Source organism: Silurus meridionalis, chromosome 3, assembly GCF_014805685.1.
Source record: "Silurus meridionalis isolate SWU-2019-XX chromosome 3, ASM1480568v1, whole genome shotgun sequence".
Lineage (NCBI taxonomy): Eukaryota > Metazoa > Chordata > Actinopteri > Siluriformes > Siluridae > Silurus > Silurus meridionalis.
Window position 1 is genome coordinate 10768538 of NC_060886.1, and position 13667 is coordinate 10782204.

Genomic DNA, 13667 nt, shown 5'->3' on the forward strand with positions numbered 1-13667 from the left:
CCAGGTGACTTTGAAGAGATCCCATTAGGACAAAGCAAGCTATTGTGTGTCCTCACAGAGAGAGCAATAGAGCAAAGAGTGTGAGGGAGAACGATAGAGAGAGAGAGAGAGAGAGAGAGAGAGAGAGAGAGAGAGAGAGAGAGAGAGTAAGAACGAGTGCTCCTCAAGTGTGTGAAGGTGTAGTTCATCACACAGTTCAATCACAATGCTTTTCAGCACAATCCAGTGGTCTGTGAACTGTGACTGAATAGTCAGGTCAGATGCCACAGACAAATGAACACCTCCTCCAATATCTTAGTGAAAAGAAACAGAAGGGAAAGCAAAAGAAAACAAGCAGTTTAGCTCATTTCCATGTGTGTTGCATTGAAGGTTTTATTTTAGCTTTTTTATATTTATTAATTTATATTTTTTTATAAAAAAGGTCAAACAGAAATGCATGCTGCATTAAAACAAATGTGTGCATGCATTTATTTTTTTTGTGTAATTCTCATTGAAACAGAAAGTCGGGGCAGGACATATTGAGTTACCCCTCCCCCCTTTGAAAGCTTATAGCTTTTACCTCACATCACAGCCTGGGCTATGCTATATTTAACAATTAGTACCATAGACATGAGCACAAGCAATAATGTTATGGGTTGGATTTATTTTTCGAGGACATTTTTGGAATTCAACCATTTCCCTTATAATAGACCTACAGTTAGAAAATTAAATAACACACACATAAGACCTCTGCTTGCTGATATGAATCATCTCACCTAACAACTTTGGCAAGGTGATTTTTATAATGTTGGAGGTGGAAACCTTTTTTCTCCTAACCATTTGATTGGACAGAAACTTCATGAGAAGCTGAAGTGCAGAATGATGTCATCAACACAGTTGATTCGTATTGGTGGTAGAAATACAATACATTTTGACCTAATGTATCTTCTAAATGCATATTGTTTTGTATATGTTTTATGCTTTTTAACTTATAGATAACCGTAAGGCTAGTATTAGTATATTCATATTAAAAGCCATAAAATGTCAAATCTGATTTCTTTAAGCACAGTTCTTAGTCTTACACATGAAATATTCATACCATGTATTTTGGATGACACATTATGCACAGAACTGTTGTATAACTTGTCATGTAGATGTCTTTTCCCTCAGCAAATTAGTTGGTGTGGAATGATGAGCAAACATTTTAGGGTTTTTTCCTTTGGTATGTGAAGATGACAAGTGATTTTTTTTACACATTGAATGCAAGTCTTCATCATACTCTCACTTTCCTCATACTCAGAATATTTTTTACAGAAACACTGCCTGGTCTGGTGTCATCTAATTTACATGGGAAGCCTTTTGTTGCACTAATCAATGCATAATGCGAAGACCAAGCTAAAAACAAAAAGCTTATTTGCTTATTGCTAGCTCACAAAGGTCCAGTGAATTTTTAGAGTAACTCTGTACTGGGTGTGTGAGTCGACATCATCCAGCCAAACCAACATACTTCTAAGCTTCCTTTCGTTCGGCTGTGCTCCAAACATTCGGTGACTTTTCCAGTTCCAGTACTGGGGTAGTGGCCCATTACCTGTCTACTAGTTTCACATGTGTGCTGCAATCCATCTTACAGAACCTGAAGGTCTGAAAATTTAATAGGGTATGTTTGTACTTCATTCGTTCACTCACTGTCACAACAAGGTCAAAACTGCACAGAAAACTTAAAACTAGACCAAACTCTTAAGACACTAAAAAAACAAGCAAACAGCCTTTCGCATAAGCAACAAAATCACTGGTGTATATACATTTTTCAGATATTGACATTATCGACTTTGTTGTCCATCTATACCTCTCCCAATTTTTACAATACACACAGATCAGCCTTAACATGAAAAACAATTAGAGATGAAGTGAATAACATTGAAAATCTTGGCACCTGTCAATGGGTGGGATTATATTAGGCTCAATGTAAACAATTCGTTTTCAAAGGTTTTGCGTTGAAAGTAGAAAAAAGTACCTACCAAAAGTGGTTCAAGGAAGGACCACAGGTGAACTGGTGACAGGATCATGGGTGCTCAAGGCTCACACAGACAGAGCATCATTTCTTGCTTTATTTGATATTGTACAGCTGCAGCCTGATTAAATTGACCATGCTGACCACAGCCTACCGCTTACAGTTCAGTTCTTATAATGAGCATGTTCAGCTAAAATTCCTCAGGTCCTGGGATGCACGTAAATGTTACATTGACACGTACCAGCTATCTAAACATTGTTGCAGACTAGGTGTATTCCTTCATGACAACGTTATTCCCTAATACCATTAGCCTCTTTCAGCAAGGTTAATACACTATACTGCAAAAATGTTTTTTTTTTTTTTTTGTGAATGTTTACATGGCCTCCAAATTCCCTGGGTCTCCTAGGTAGGATGTGGTGGATAAACAAGTCTGATTCTTTGACCCAAGGATCTGCTGCTAACATCTTGTTGCCAGATATCACCTTCAGAAGTCTTGTGTAGTCCATGGCTTGAAGGGTCAGAGCTGTTTTGGTAGCAAAATTGGGGACCTACACAATATTAGGCAAGTTTGTTAAAAAATACATACTAATGACATTGTCATTATGCACAAATTTGAAACGTTATGTTTCATCTATATGCATTGAGGTTCAAGGAACTTTCTGTTCCATTTGTGTGCATTGAGCGATTAAGCTTCAACTATGAGACCTACACAGCTGAATTGCTTTATAGTGCTTGGTCATGTTTCATTAAATGTATAAGGTTAATGAAGTCTCCTTGTTCTCCTCTCCACAGGCCACACACACATTCATTTGCCCTTTGCATTGCCTTGCATTAAAATTAGTGAAAAAAATTTCGAAAGAGTTTTTAGAAAAGTTGGACCATTCCAGTCATCTAGGGTTTCGAACTTTTCTTACAGAGTTTGCTGACAGTGCCTGAAAGTCCACACTTTAAAAGTAGATATGCATATGTTGTGCAAATGTGTAACTGAATTTTAATTTCTGACTTAATAGAGAAAGAAAATGTATTGTAAACTGTATTTGATACATGTAGAAATTCAAGTTAGAAAATATTTGTTGGAAGATGGTATGTAACATTTAAATACTTTTGTGGTTTGTAGTTTCGTGTGGCAGCACCGTGTGAACACTAGAGGTTTTGCAGGATAGTAGAGCAGGTACTCATATCAGCACCAGGCCCTGGCTATAAATTCTTTGCACGCACTAAAGACTTATCAAATCTTAGCACCTTCTGTTTGTGAACAGTTCATGAACAGAGCAACAGTGTGTCTCTGCACTTGTCAGTGTGAAAATGGAGAAGTAGCGATGTGTCGACTGCCTCGTTCTGATCCAGCATGCCGCAAAAAACCTGACTGTTGTTACTGGATAATTTAAGACTCATAAACTTTTTTGCTACCTGGACAGCTGGGTGCAGGCAAAATCGCATTGATTTTGCAGCTATGCTAAAACCAAAAATGGGCGTAAAATATAACATCTGTAGCATAATAATAACTTTAGTGTAAGCCATTTAAACACAAAAAATAAGCCCATGTGTTTGCTGCTGTAGAGATGTGTTTTGTGTGCTGCCATTTGTTAGCTTTCACACTCCAGCTAACGACCAATGGGTTTTGTTATCTCCTGCTAGGTTCACTGGCTAGGTCAGTACCGTGGCTAACCACCAAGCCAATAAAAAGCAAGTGGAGGTTTCTTGACCTAGCTTTTTCTCATTAATGTACAACAATAATTGACTTCTCATCATTTAGTGCAGACCATTGTACCATGTTTTGGAAATGCTAGCTATAAGCAAGAAGAATGCTGTTATTAACTGTAGAGAGATGCACAATTCTGTAAAAAAGTACTATTCATGAGTTTGGTAGATTTACACTCACTGCCCATTTTATTTGGAACATTTGAACACCTGCACTTTCATGCAGTTCTCTTCCTCCTTCTTCTTCTTCTTTCTTTCTCGTTTCAAATCCTGTCCATCCTCGTCACTCCCAATGAAAATCTCAACATCTTCAGCTCTGCTACCTCCTGCTCCACCTCCTGTCTTTTACTCAGTGCCACTGTCTCTAAACCATACAACATCTCAGGTCTCACCACAGTCCTATAAACTTTCCCTTTCACTTTTGCAGATATCCTTCTATCACAAATCTCTTCTGCCACTCTTCTCCACCCACTCCACCCTGCCTGCACTCTTTTCTTCACTTCTCTAACACACTCTCCATTACTTTACACTGTTGACCCCAGGTACCTGAACTCCTTCACCTTCTCCACCTCTTCTCCCTGTAACCACACCACTCTACTGCCCTCCCTTTCATTCACATACATGTACTCTGTTTTACTCCAATGGTTGTTGGAATGGACAACAGCTGTTTCTGAAATACATCGAAACAGCTTTCCTTTACAAACAGCAGAGGCATGCTTGAAGTCACAGAGATCATACTTTGTGATGTTTGATGTGGACATTAATTGAAGCTATTGACTTGTAGCTGCATGAATAAGTGCTTTAATAGTTCACACTGGTGCGCACTAACAGCAAAAGTCATATGGTCACAGTCCCACAAATCCCTTTTTATCCACATGTCCATGCTCAGCTTATGTCCCTCATCTAGCTGAGACAGTCAAGAGGGCAAACAGGAATTCCAGAGAAATCTCAGCATTAATTAATCAGCCGATCTAAGGCTAAGCATGAATCACCATGCTCTAATAATGCACTGATAGGCAGAGGGATTTGATCCCTGCAAGCCTCCCACAGGCTATTTGTAGCCTGACTGCTTAATTAAACCATCTTCTTTAATTAAACAGTTATGGCAGTGTGTCCTTTGTTTTATTAAAAATACCTGCAGTTTGTTGAGTTCAGTTTCTGCAATCTGCTTGTGGCAGGAAATTAGTTTCTAAAAAAGAATTTGAGCTGATTGGTTATTTTTTTTTTTAGCAAAATAAAAAAACCTGTGTGGAGAATTGAGATTAGCGTTCTTTCATGTTAGTGAGCAGTATTGAATATAAAAGCTAAATTGACAAGTAAAGATAACTCAACTAAACTGAATTTTTATTTTTATTCTGTAATACTTTATGCTTTTCTTCACTGGCCACCTGCTTTATAAAGTTACATAAGAAGGCTTTTTCTGATGACTTGGCTTTACGAATGCCCGATGGCTTTTATTTGATGCTCTTGCCTTAACAGAATGTTTAGACCTTAATATTTGTATAGAAAATGTGTTTTGGTAACAGGTATGATTGTGTTAAAGCATTATATTGTGATCAGTGACATTATTATTTATTGGTAAAAATGGTGATTCTGCAGTAATTATATCTTATTTCCTACATTGTATATTCTAAGATTTATCCAGTCTTTAAAAAAACTGTAAAGGCAGTAAATGCAGATCATGTATTTTATAAATAATGGGAAAAACTAATCATGATTCTGTTTTGATATACCATGTTTAGGGATATCCTACTGATGTTAGACCACAGGATCCCATGTTTTTGTACATTATACTGATATTAGACCAATGATTTTCATGTTTACTGACATTGTTTACTGATGTTAGATTAATGAATCCAATATTTAAGGTCATCATACTGTGGTTAGACCACTAAATCCAATGTTTAGCTAAATACTGATGTTATATTTGTAGGTATTGGCCTGACCTGATATTGATTCAATTCTACATCCTCTTTGTAACTGAGTTGGCTCTGTATCCATATCTGTTGTTGAGCTTCACAAATTGCTATGATTAGATCAGAAAATATGTCACCGTAATGTTTCGGCCAAATGTTGACCCTGATACCAATACTTTTATTTGGATTGATGCATCCCTAATAAAAGGAGAGACAGACCCAATGATCTTTTTTAGTGACAGAGTAGAGAGTGGAGTGCCCAGAAAATTGGTGTTAACCAATTGCCCATTTCTTACTGCCAGTTTATTCACATCAAGGTGACAGCTACATTCTATCTCCTTTGTTTAAAATGCTTAACACATATTCTCTAGAGCAGACAAAGCTCTAAAAATATTTAAATGCTCATTGCAATCAGATCTGGACAAATACATTAGATAGTCTAAATAAGCAAAATGCCTGAGTGTGTCTAGTGTCTTTATTTACATCTCTGGTGATGTGACTGCATGTTGTCCTTGCAGGAGAGAGGAGTTACATTCATGGGATTCAGAAGCACGTGCTATTTCAGCACTGATCACTGCAAATGCCAGGATGTAGATTGTAGGGTTTTTTTCTTAGGTTGTTCAACTTATTTGTCTGCTGGGAAATTATGAATAAAAGCTGATTTCCCAGACATGATATCAGCTTTTCACATTTTCCTGGACTGGTGATTCACAGACTTTAAAGTCATCATCTCTGAACCCCAATGTCCTTCAAATTGCTCAGTCATGATTGAACGCTTTGCTAAGATAATAAGCAGAATGTTATATTTAGTTTATTTGAATAAACCTGTAGGTCAAATAACAAGGTGAGGTTAAGATGCAGAGAGCAAATAAAGTTCTTTAGAAATAGAGGCATGGATAAGATGCCTGATGATTGAACTCAAACTAGTTCGTATTAAATGCAGGAAGAAAAAAGTCGTCCCCAATATTGTACCTTTGAAACTGTGTTTGACATCTTCTTCATGTCTTTGTGTGAAAAAAACTGAGAAAGTAGGCCAGAGCACCTAGGCAGCATTTGTACTTTTAAGTGTTCTTACAGCTCAAGTTAGTGGAATAAAACAAATAAAAAGTGAGCTAAAATCTTGCAAAAACCACCACAGGCAGTCGACGCCCATGGCACATGATAGCCACAACAGGAGGGCTTTCAATCTCTAAACCATGTTATTATTGTGACATCCGTGTGAACTTGGACAGAAATGGAGTCTGTCCTATGTCTTCAGAAAACAACCCCTCCCCCTCTGGGAGGCTGGGTGTCTAGTGTCTAAAATGTCAAACTGCTTTGTCATGTCCCATCTTAGTCAGAGAGTGCACACAAGCAGGAATGACAAGCAGAAAGACAAGATAGAGTGGACAGTGTAGAGAGGAGAGGACGGATATTCTTATTACCTATGTGAATTAGAGATGGTAAGATTCATCGATTCGCATCGGTGCATCGGCATAAAAGTCAACGATGTATTGCATCGATTTAAAAAAGTGTGCAAAGGATACAAGTTGGCATTTGTATCACGATGCATCATTATTAGTAGATGCGCTATAGGTTTATTATTTAGGAAGTGGCCAATAATTTGTGACCATTATTTGACATGTAAATTGATTTCTCCTCACGAAACTGTTTCTCAAGTGTGCTCTTTAAGCCCCACTGCTGATACATGAATATGACGTACTACTAAACAATATAGAGGCCAAGGCATTTCCTTAAGAGACACACAGAATAGAGATTAACATGGCAGAGTTAGACCTGCATTTTCTGGAAACAGAACATGAAAAATATCTGGTTTTATTTAATATTTATTCTTTTTTTTTTTTTGCATTACAAAGCCCTGTTTGTGAAAGAACCACATTTTAGAAGACAGATGGCACTTAAGTAAGATATTTGCTGTCTGTCTAAACCAAAGAAATGAAAGCTGTACAATTTTGAATTGCATTGAATCGCATTGTGTTGAATCAAAATCAAAATCAAAATCTTTTCACATCGCATCGCATCGATAGCATTTGTGTCTTTAATGTATCATATCGTTATCAGCTATGCATCAAGATGTAAATCGCATCGACCTCACTTATAGAGATGCACATCGCTAATGTGAATGTTTGTAAATGGTGCCTAAATGGTGCCTACATCTAATGGCAGTGGTGGGCAGTCAGGGCCAGAAAGGGCTTCTCTGTTGACCTAAACACTGTCAGAAGCACTGACCTACATTTACAACCTAAATTCTAATATTTGATTCATGAAATTGTATTAATTTATTCCCAACCGTTTATTCTCCTCATTTCATAGCATTTCTCTTGGCTGCACTGCTTCCAGTACGTGTATGTGGATGTTAGATTTTTTTGTCCAATCAGATTTCAGCCTCTATGTGCTGCCATGTCAATCTAATGGATTTGTTTCTTTAAGCAATCAGATTTCATATTCGCCTGAATAGCATCAGCATTTATTTATCCTCTGATTGGTTTAAAAGGGAAACTGTTACAAAACACATATGTAGCAATCTGCACACATAAATACATCTAAGTTAGACTTTTTTACGCCAACAGAGAAAGACAAATTTATTTGGTCACAGACATACATAAAAATCCATTTTCCAGAAAAGCTAGACATCGTGAGGAGGTCGGCCAACCCCGAAACTAGATAGCTTGTCTCAGCCCGGGAAAAAGTTTGTTCTCCACTTCACCCTCCATATGCGCAGTACCAAACGCACGGCCTGCCACTGTCTAATGGATACAATCCCAATATATCTGAAAATGCAGCATGTTTTTAATGACGTTAAAATAACACTGAAGGGATAGATTCAATATTTATTCAATGCATGAGTCAAATCTTTTATTGTTGTTTATTCTAAAAAAAAAAAGAAGGTCTGCATTAGGCTTAACGCCAAGTTGTTTTCTAGAAGCAGTGAAGATTAATTAGCAATTACAAAAGCTATTATATCTTATTTAACATACACACGAGTAACAGAACAGCTGCTTAGATGCCATAAAGTCTCACAGGCCAGATGAATGTGACAAACAGGGGTAAAAAGAGAAAATTAGCTTAATCTAACATGTGGGTGTCCTTTTCTTCCTTGTATCTCATCACAGGATGTGTGTGTGTGTGTGTGTGTGTGTGTTCCTGTGTGTGAGTGTAGCCCTGTGGTTCTGGAGCGCCACATGTGGCCCAGTCTGCCTGCTTTGCCCTTGGGGGGGGAAATGTCTCTTCTGTCTATTAATGCTAATGAAATTTCAACCAGTTGTAGCAGCTGGCACGTCTGTTTTTTTTTTTTGTTTTGTTTTTTAACTTTTTCATGTACATAGAGAATGCTTACTGCTTAAGTACATGCCTAATTACTGTGGAGGGACATTATGAGATGCTGTGTTTTTAAGGGCAGGTGTAAGATGAACAGGATTAAAGGGGCAGGCAAGTGCTTCTTGAAGTATATAATCAGATATAAACAGATGATATACAATTCGACAAAAAAAGGACATTGTATAGCTGTACCTATCTTTAGATTTGGACATAAACTAGGGCTATGAGGAGAAAGTGCAGGGGAAGGGGAGAAAAAAATCGTTGAGCAAATAATTATTTAATTTGTGATTTGTTTGCTAATTGGTCTGGTTTCTTTTCTTCTCTGCATGTAATTAAACGTAATTAAATGACCCTAAAAAAATCTTGTAATGTCTAGGATTAAAATGTCAGAAAACCTGTGATAGAAAAAAGCATAAATGTATGTAATAAAGATTGCGTTAATCAATTGCTAGATACTTTTAGTAATAGATACATCATACAAATGCTCTGGAACACATCATCAGTGATGTATTGTGGGGTCATTGGGTGTTTCAGGTCATTCAACATCAGACAACCTCATCCAGGCGACCCAGCCGGGGTTGATCGGACCCCGGCCTGTGTCCCAGTAGCAATTACCCACAGTCCTGCCCTCTTAATCCAAAACCATCTAGTGGCTTTCTCTGCAGCTTTCAGTTATGGTTCTAATCGCCTTCCTCTTTGCCTCTCTAATGATGCCTGTCCCAATCCCACCATCCAGGTAGCTCTTACTTCCCCCACGCCTGCCTGCACTTCCTCCTGGAACGAGATGTTGAAGTTTTTTACCTTAAGCATTTTCAATTCTCACAACCGGGAAAAGTCAAAAGCTTGCCCACCCCTTTTGCTATTGGCCCCACTAGTACCTTGTGCCTCAAACGTGACTCAGCCACTTCTAGTGTTTTCTCTGCGCTTCATTTCCGGCTTGTGCGCACCTGTATGCCAGATGCTGCCACCTTGAAATTCCTAGACTCTCTATACTGCCATACTTCCCGTGTTCTTGACACCATGAACTCTTTAGTGAGGCTGCTAATCAGGAGTTGCAGAATATTACTGGTGCCATATAAAGCAGCACTGCTTAGTCTCCGTTGTAAACCAAGCCATCTTTGCAGGTAGCTGCTTATCTTTCTCTCCAGGGCCTCAATCGTTGTTATAGGCACTTCGTACACTAGCAAAGGCCACAGGATACAGGGCAGGATACTACGCTGATAAATCTGAGACATAAACTTCCCTGGAAGACCTGATTTATCCACCTGACTGAGTCAAAACTTGAGCTCCTTCCTGGATTTCTGGATAGAAGCAGAATCCCTGAGGCTACAATCAGAAAGCTTACCAAGGCTCTTAACTGGCTGCTCGTTGATGGATGGAATGGTGGCTCCCTTCAACAAAACCGGAACTTGTCCACCATTTTCACCCTCTTGAGCACTAAGGACCTCAATTTTGTTGTCTTAAAACTCATCCTTGCCCAAATTTATGAGTTTCTCTTACCCTTGGAGAATCCACCTACTACCCAGCACAGATGACGTAGTGACGGTTGAGTCATTCATAAAAGCACTTATTGGGACCGTCGCACTCCACTTTTCATCACAAAGCATCTGCTGACTTGACAATTATGTTCGAGGGCAAAAAGAATGAATGAGATGGTATAGCTAGCAAGTATGCACTTCTCTAGCTGATGCCAATCTGATGTATCTGACCCAAAGGTGACTCTTATCCTGAAGTTGCTGTAATATTTCAGGATGAGGTCCACAATTTTGATACTTTTATAAGTAATTAAAAAACATTTGTATCACAAAGTTTTTTGTTTGTTTAGTCCCCCAGAATGCATTGCTTTTTTGTAGCTCTACAGCTTTTTAATCAGTTTGCACATTGTGAGTCAGTCTAGCTGCTGGAACTCCCAAAACTAACACCTAAAGTACTAAACATTAGATTTTTCTTCACTTCACTGCTTTCGGGTTTATTCAATAATACATTTTCTTGGAAATAGTCTCCATCTATTTTTTAAGGTCTCACCTGCAGAAACTTAAAAAAAGAAAAAAAAAACCACATAATGTATACTATTTTCCTCATCATATTTTCACTTTGCTAATCAGACCAGAGATGGTAAATAAAACATGATCAGTTTTCTTTAGCTTAATAATAAACATACAGTGCATCTGAAAATTATTCACAGCGCTTCACTTTGTCCACATTTTGTTATGTTACAGCTTTACCAGTGGAAACAGGATGCACCTGAGCTCAATTTTTAGTGCCATGGCAAAGGCTGTGAAAACTTATGTACATTTTTTAATTTTTAATAAATTTGAAAAGATCTCAAACAAACATCTTTCATGTTGTCAATATAGGGTATTGTTTGTAGAATTTTGAAGAAAATAATACATTTAATCCATTTTGGAATAAGGCTGTAACATAAAAAAACGCGGAAACTGTACATGCATGTAAGGATCTGCCACAGAAGCCAACATGGATTTCTATGTTAAATAGAGTTTTGGAGTGATAGGCAGTTTGTTTCTTATGTTTACATGTTTACCCTGTGATCCTGACACAATTTTGCTCTCTGGACCTTCCTGATTCATCCTGATGCCCTACTTCTGTTATGAGTTCTTGTAACCTGAAAATTGCTTGCTACAGCTGAGGGCCCCACTTGGACAAGTTAAAGATTGCCATGGGATTACTGTGGATTGTAGCACAAAGAAACCATAAAGATGTTGTAAATGTCCTTCTGTGGGGCCGCAATGGCTAAGAACATTTTTCTGCTCAAGTCTCCATCAATGAACAGTTAATAACTTTAGTTTGATACAATAGACTTTAAGTTAAAAGTATAATACATTTAAAAAAAAGTCATAATTTGCTCATTAGTTACAGTTTATAGGGTTATTAGACTATTTAGTATACAATTATAGAATGGGAATTATTCATAATCACATTATCCAGTGTCACCCAGATGAGCATGGATTCCTTTTAAATTTTTTCTTAAGGTTCCTCTCCAGGTTTCTTCCTAGGATTTGAATTGCTCATTAGCATGTTTCAAATTCATCTAAGGAATTTCAATATTTTTGTGAAACTGCATTTAAGGCAAACTCCACTCATAAAAAGTGCTATACAAATAAATACAGCACTTTGCTGGGTTTGCTGGAACACTGTTGTGTAGTACGTGAGCATGCATTTATGGACAATACAGAAACATTCATTGGAAATTGCAGCCCTTTTATGAAGTAGTCTAGAGTGGTGACCCCATTTTGAGCAACCCAATTAATGACTGCCTAAAGGCTGTAACTCAAAGATCAGTGCCACAATGTTTTTACACCCTCTGCAAGGTGAAGCTCTGTGGGTTGACTAAATCAGAGCAGTCAGGGTTTCTGTACAAGTTGCAGCCATTGTAATGAACTTTTTTTTTATTCCATGCTTTATTTGTTGTATTTCTATAGTCTACTTGTTAGAAGATTTAGACATAAAATCTGTATCATGGATGTGGATTTGCCTGTTTTTTTCATCCATAAGTCTTAGCCAAATCAGCACGTTGTGTTTTTCCCAATTTTCTCTTCTCCGCTCTTTGCATGTTCTTTTTTCGTTCTTTTTTCTTTTTTTTTTTTAGATCTTCCCTCTAGTTCTTGTCAATTTATCCTCCCACTTACAGTCTGTGGGGCTGCATTTGGACCGCCATGTACAAGCGTCGCAGTTTATCCATATTTGTTCAAACCACACCATGATCTGTGCTATGCACTTTCCAGCGTCACTCAAGAGCAAAAAACAAAAGTAGAATTACAGTGCAAATTATTCACATTGCTTCACTTTTTTTTTTTTCACATTTTGTTATGTTACAGCCTTATTCCAATATTTATTCTCAAGTCTTTTTTGAGTCTGTTGCTACAAGCTTGGCATAACTATTTGGGCAGTTTCTGCCATTCTTCTTTGCAGAACCTCTCAAGCTCCATCAGGTTGGAATGGATGGGCCAATCAAAGACATTCACAAAGTCATCTTGCCACTTCTTTGTTATCTTGGCTGTGTGCTTAGGGTTGTTGTCCTGTTGGAAGATGAACTGAGGTCTGGATGGATGGATGGATGGACGGATGGATGGATGGATGGATGGATGGATGGATGGATGGATGGATGGATGGATGGATAGATAGATAGATAGATAGATAGATAGATAGATAGATAGATAGATAGATAGATAGATAGATAGATAGATACTCACTCACTCACTCACTCACTCACTCACTCACTTACTCATTCATCAAGAATGTTTCTGTACATTACTGCATTTATATTTTCTTCAATCCTGACTAGTCTGCCACTTCCCTACAGCATGATACATGTGAACTTTTAACCGTGAGACCTTATATAGACTGGTGTGTGCCTTTACAAATCATGTCCAATCAACTAAATTTATCGCAGGTGGACTCCCTATCAAGTTGTAGAAACACCTCAGGATGCACCTGAGCTCGATTTTGAGTGTCATTGCAAAGGCTGTGAATACTTATGTACTTTTTTATTGTAATAAATTTGCAAAGATTAAAAAAAAAATACTTGCACATTGTCTAGGGTATTGTTTGTAGAATTTTGAGAATTGAAAATAATAAATTGAATCCATTTCGATATAAGGCAGTAGTATAACAAAATGTGGGAAAAGTAAAGCGCTGTGATTACTTTTCGGATGCACTTTATTTTGATACCTGATACACAAAAAATCATTTTATTCATGAATATTATCGGTTCCTTGTCTTTT

At 37.7% G+C, this 13667-nt stretch overlaps 1 protein-coding gene across 3 annotated transcripts in view; it reads left to right on the forward strand.

Moving 5' to 3' along the window:
- The window catches only part of nalcn (sodium leak channel, non-selective), a 96050-nt gene that overhangs the window by 21245 nt on the left and 61138 nt on the right, over positions 1-13667 (forward strand). The window lies entirely within an intron of this gene.